Source organism: Colobus angolensis, unplaced genomic scaffold (assembly GCF_000951035.1).
Source record: "Colobus angolensis palliatus isolate OR3802 unplaced genomic scaffold, Cang.pa_1.0 Scaffold20, whole genome shotgun sequence".
NCBI lineage: Eukaryota > Metazoa > Chordata > Mammalia > Primates > Cercopithecidae > Colobus > Colobus angolensis.
The window spans coordinates 2,915,602-2,921,555 of record NW_012115155.1 but is presented as its reverse complement, the minus strand read 5'-3'; positions in this window follow the sequence as shown (position 1 = coordinate 2,921,555).

Below are 5,954 nucleotides of genomic sequence, written 5' to 3'. Positions count from 1 at the left end.
AAAGAAAATTAGATCCTCAGTGTTGGAGGTGACGCCTAGCGGGAGGTGTTTGGTCATGGGGGCGGATCCCTTGTGAATGGCTTGGAGCCCTCCTGAAGGTAATGACTGTGTTTTCTGTTAGTTCCGAAGAGCTTGGCACCTTCCCCATCTCTCTCTTGCTTCCTCTCTCACCATGGGATCTCTGTCCATGCTGGCTCATCTTCCCTTCCACCATAAGTGGAAGCAGCTTGAGGCCCTCACCAGATGCAGATGCTGGTGCCATGCTGCTTGTACAGCCTGCAGAACCATGAGCCAAATAAACTTATTTTCCTTATAAATTACCCAGCCTCAGGTTTTCTTCTACAGCAACACAAAAGCAAAGACAGTCATATATTTGGGTGTTTTATTTTTTTTAAAAGAGTCCTTATCTTTTAGCAATACATACTGAAATATTCATGAGTGAAATGATATAATGTCTGGGATTGGCTTCCAGATGATCTTGGAGTGAGTGGTGGAGATAGAGATAAAATAAGATCAGCCATGAGCTGATGGTTGATTCAGAGTGATACGTTTATGCAGTTTATTGTGCTTGACCTGTGTGAAATTTTCAATAGTAAAAGTTTTTTTAATTCAAAAATAAATGAAATAAATAATGAAAATGGGTGAATCCGATTTTTAAAAAGGAGTTCTGGAGTACACAGCCCACTGGTTTCCCTGGCCACAGGATCACCTTCCCCCACCCTGGCGACCTAAACTTCCACCTGAAAGTGTTACTGCCCTGCTCCAAATTCTTTAGAAGGCATGCAAGGGGCTTTAGCATGGGGTCCTGTGCTGCTGTCTCATGAAGCACACTGTGATTGCCCTGTCCCCACACCTTTCAACTGATGCTGCCTCTCCCTGGAAGGCCCTTCACCATCTTTTCTACTGGAGAGCTCCTATGCAGCCTTCAAAACCCTGCTCAATGTTCTTCTCTTCTGGAATGCTTTCCCTGACTACTCCAGACAAAGTGAGGCAGTCCCTCACTCTATCTCTTTAGGGAGTTTGCAGCAGCTATGATAATGTATTGTTGATCTGTGGAGGTCCCACCCCTATGGTGCCGCCCTCACTTGCTCTCTGAAAGCAAGATCCTGTTAAGAGCTCTGCTGAGGTCTCTAGCTTAAAGGACAGTGCTTACCCCTCAGAAGGTTCTCCGTGCATGCTGAGTGAGTAAACAGGTATCCCACTCTAACCAGCCCCTCAGTCCTGACTGCAGGGCACTGCAGCTTTCCACTTCCTTCGGTGCCTTGTTTAACACATCCAGCCCTGCTACATCTCGCCTGACTCCAGTCTAGAAACCTTCATTTCCTCACAGCCTGGCTGTTAGGCGTATTCACAGACATGACCACAGTTTGAAATTCCAAAGACCGGGAACAGTATCTTTTTATAGCATGTTCAAGGGGACAGAGGTAGTGCTGGGGCCAGCAGTTCCCAAGGGCAGGAACATTGTCTCATTTATCTTTGTTGTGTCATTTCCTGGATGACCCCCAGTGGGTGCTCCCTGAGGAATGGTAAGCCAGACGTAGAGGAAAGAGAGAATCACTCGATTCTGACGTCGCACCATTCTAAACAATACTAATGATCTTCAGTATCAAGGGGGCTGAACAAATAGGAGTAAGAAGAAAGTGGCCTCATCGTGGCTGAGAAGGTCGTCAGAGAACTGAGCCAAGATGAATAATATCTTCTCCTCACGTCCAGATAAATCACAGTCCAGAGCACCATGAAAACTTGTGGGCAGGGATGCAGAATTGCACCCTACAACTCTCCAGGAAGTGCAAAGCCTGGGAGAGGGGCCAGAAAATGGAATAAATGTCTGGGAGAAATGCTGTCTGCTTCTTCAAACGAGGCAAAGATGCAGACTGAGAACAGATAACCAGATTGCTTGATGGTAGATCCTGACGCAAGTCCCGGATGGGGGATGGTGTATGAGCCTCTCCCAGAGCCACTCACCTGGGGGCAGGCAGGATCAGGAGAGACACGGTCGGTGGATCTGTAACTGGAGATAGTCCAACAACTGTAGGTGGGTGAGGGCTGGGCAAGGAATTGCTGCCCCAGGGAGCTAGGCTGGAGTGTCACCTGACTCTGCACAGCCCTGACGCGTTCTGCAGTTTTGCTAGTGACTTACATGAAGACAGGGCAAGACTGCTGATCGTATGTGGGGATGACACAAAGCTGGAATCTAATTCTTGGGATGTAGAATCAAGATTTGCAAAGATAAAGGCCCATCACCTTGGAAGAATGAGAAGAAACTGGCAAAGTAGAATCTAAAATTCTGAGTGTCACACGACCCACTCTATAAGGAAAGAATGGAGAGCTCTGGCTCAGCACCATGCTCGTGCAGGTAGCAGGGGGCGGAGAAAAACTGAGTGTCCTCAATTCAACCCAGACTTTTTAACACTGTCGTGAAAGCTGGTGGGCTGCACTTTAGAGCAGCGTCCCAAACCTCTGTTTTCGTGGGCCACCTCCATGATGCTTGCCACGACTGCAGACCACCTGTGCTCTTGGTAACCTTTGTTTATTTGTTTATTTACTTTCTTTCATTTTTGAGAATGGAGTTTTGCTCTCATCACCCAGGCTGGAGTGCAGTGGTGCTATTTCAGCTCACTGCAACCTCTGCTTCCTGGGTTCAAGAGATTCTCCTGCCTCAACCTCCTGAGTAGCTGGGATTACAGGAGCCCACCACCACGCCCAGCTAATTTTTGTATTTTTAGTAGAGACAGGGCTTCACCATGTTGGCCAGGCTGGTCTTGAACTCCTGACCTCAAGTGATCCACCCGCCTCAGCCTCCCAAAGTGCTGGGATTACAGGCATGAGTCACTGCGCCCGGCCTCTTGGTAACTTTTGGGTCAACTCAGTTCCTTGTAAAGGAAATGCTAGATCAGGCCAGAATGCTTACCGTAAATAGGAAGCATGCAGACATCCAAGGGCCGAACGAGTACCTTTAAAGCATTTGTCTGTGGACACCTACAGGTCGTTTCCCCTGCCACCTATGGTCTGTGTGCTCTCTCTTGGGAAACAGAGGCCTGACCCAGGGGAGTGAGTGCCTGCTCCTCTCTGCCTGTCAGACCACCCCCCGGGGCCTTGTGTGCAGGGAAAGGCTGCATTCCAAGAGGAGGCTAACACACTGGAAGTGCCCTGACACTGATTTGGAAGAGAATGGCTCGGAACTCTGAGCCATGGCCAGCCATGGAAGGAACCGGAACAGAGAGACCGGCAAGTGATCTTGAGCAGGCCACTTTGATTACCAGCATCTGGTCACTTCACCTGCTCAAACCTGAGGCTCTTCATCAGAAAAACCAGAGGGAGAGGGACCTACCTTGTTCGGAGAGTTGGACAGGCCCTGCAGACCCCTGCCTGTCTGTCTTCACAGGGTGCATGCAGGCTCTCCCTCTCCTCCTCTTGGTGCCTCTGATAGGGATGGATGGCATTGGGGTGAGAGCCCTGGGCTAGGCTCACCTGAGCTCTGATGCCAGAACTCGCTGTGCACTCCAGTGACGTGTGCCCACCCGCAGAACCTCGTTTTCCTCATCCATAACACCACAAGTCGGGTGGGACAATTCGCGGGCTGCTGGCTGTCTGAAGCCTGAATCTGGCCCACAGATGGGTTTTGGTTGGCCTGAATAACATTGAACAATTGTAATTTATTAAAAAATAAACAAGCAAACAAACTTTTTTAGAGATAGTGTCTTGCTCTGTCACCCAGGCTGGCATGCAGGCATCATCACTGCTCACTATGGCCGCAAACCCCTGGACTCCAGCAGTCCTCCTGCCTCTCGAGTAAGTGGGACTACAGGCACACACCACCTTGCCTGGCTTCTATTTTTAATTTCTTGACAACATTCAAAAATGAGGAATAAACACATACACAGATTTCTTTATTCCCCTGAAAAACTCAAAAGCTGTGGTCATCCCAGGCCTGCCTCTTGGCATAGCAGCGCCCAGCTGGCCCTGAAAAGTGTCCGCCCCTGTAGAAGGAGCCAGAGTGCCTACCTGCAAAGCCACTCAGCCAGTGCATTGCCCAGCCCTCACCTGGCATAGGGCTCCTCCTGGGACCAGCAGGACACACTTGGAGAGCTGCTGTGCGCTGTACAGAGCCAGTCCTCCACATGCCCTTTGGGACTGCCCCTTTCTGGCCCTAAAGACGTGGCCAGGCCTGGACTCTACTTCTCTCAGGCTCCCATTTCCAAAGTGCCAAAAGTGATTGCTGGGAGGCTTTTATTGTAAATTACAAGACATCAGAAGACACTGCTAATATATGTGAAAGAAATTTTCAACTTTTTGGATTAAAAACTCTTTTCTAGGCCGGGCGCGGTGGCTCAAGCCTGTAATCCCAGCACTTTGGGAGGCCGAGGCGGGCAGATCACAAGTTCAGGAGATCGAGACCATCCTGGCTAACACGGTGAAACCCCGTCTCTACTAAAAAATACAAAAAACTAGCCGGGCGAGGTGGTGGGCGCCTGTAGTCCCAGCTACTCCGGAGGCTGAGGCAGGAGAATGGTGTAAACCCGGGAGGTAGAGCTTGCAGTGAGCTGAGATCTGACCACTGCACTCCAGCCTGGGTGGCAGAGCAAGACTCCGTCTCAAAAAAAAAAAAAAAAAAAAAAAAACTCTTTTCTTTGGACAGAGTCAGGAAATCTCATTGAGTTTGTTAACTGGTCCCTACAGAACCTCCTCGCTGATGTGGCAGAACTGGGTCTCTTGCCTTGGTCTGCGGTTTTTAAGCAGCTGAGACAACCTTCTATTCTTTCTGCGTCTTTGTACTTCACGTGTCTCTTTTGCCTCGTTCTGGAAAAGACTGATGCCTCCGTGACCCACGAGCCGCGTCTAGAGCCTGTCTCTGAAAGGAGCCCATCCCACCAGCAGCCCTTTGTAATCAGGGTCTTCTTAACTCCAGGGGGCACGAACAGGACCCTGGGCTCCCTTGACACACCCTGCGGTGGTGTTGTCTCATTCACTCATGCGATGAGGTTTCCTGAGCCCCCCATGGTGTGCCTTTCCTGGGCTGCTCACCACTGCATCCCAGCACCAGGGTGGGTGCTGGCACCCCACAAAGGCCCTCTGGAGGCTGGTGGGATCCATGAAGAAGCTGGACCTTGGGTAGGGGCTGTGGGCAGGGTGAGGTGCAACTTCTTCTGCTCTCATGGCACCCAGCTATCGGCCTGGCAAAGTGCCTGCTGTTTAGACATTACATCAGAAGCACAGCAGTCTGGGAAGTGTGGCCGGAGCCTTAGAAACCCATCCTGGAGTGTGGTGGCACAGAGAAGAGGGGCCCTTTGAATCTCCAGGGCAGCCTATTGTGGGATGACCATATGATATATCATCCAAGTTAGGACACAGCATGAAGGATGCCAGCAGAACATTTGTAAATGGAACTGTCCTGGAAAACCTGGGATGATTAAGTTACGAGAACTTTAAAATGGGTAGCACTCTCAGGCCCAACAATCCTACCCCCAGGAAAAGCATCCTAAACCGGGGAATGCTTTACAAAGAATATGTCCATCAAAGTATCACTGGGGCCGGGCGCGGTGGCTCACGCCTGTAATCCCAGCACTTTGGGAGGCCGAGGTGGGCGGATCACAAGGTCAGGAGATCCATCCTGGCTAACACAGTGAAACCCCATCTCTACTAAACATACAAAAAATTAGCCGGGCGCAGTGGCGGGCGCCTGTAGTCCCAGCTACTCGGGAGGCTGAGGCAGGAGAATGGCGTGAACCTGGGAGGCGGAGCTTGCTGTGAGCCATGATCACGCCACTGCACTCCAGCCCGGGTAACGAAGCAAGACTCTGTCTCAAAAAAATAAAAAATAAAAAAAGAGTATTATTTACAGCCAAGTGTGGCAGCTCATGCATGTGAGCCCAGCACTTTGGGAGGTTGAGGTGGGAGGATTGCTTGAGGCCAAAAGTTCAAAACCAGCCTGGGCAACATGGTGAGACCGTTTC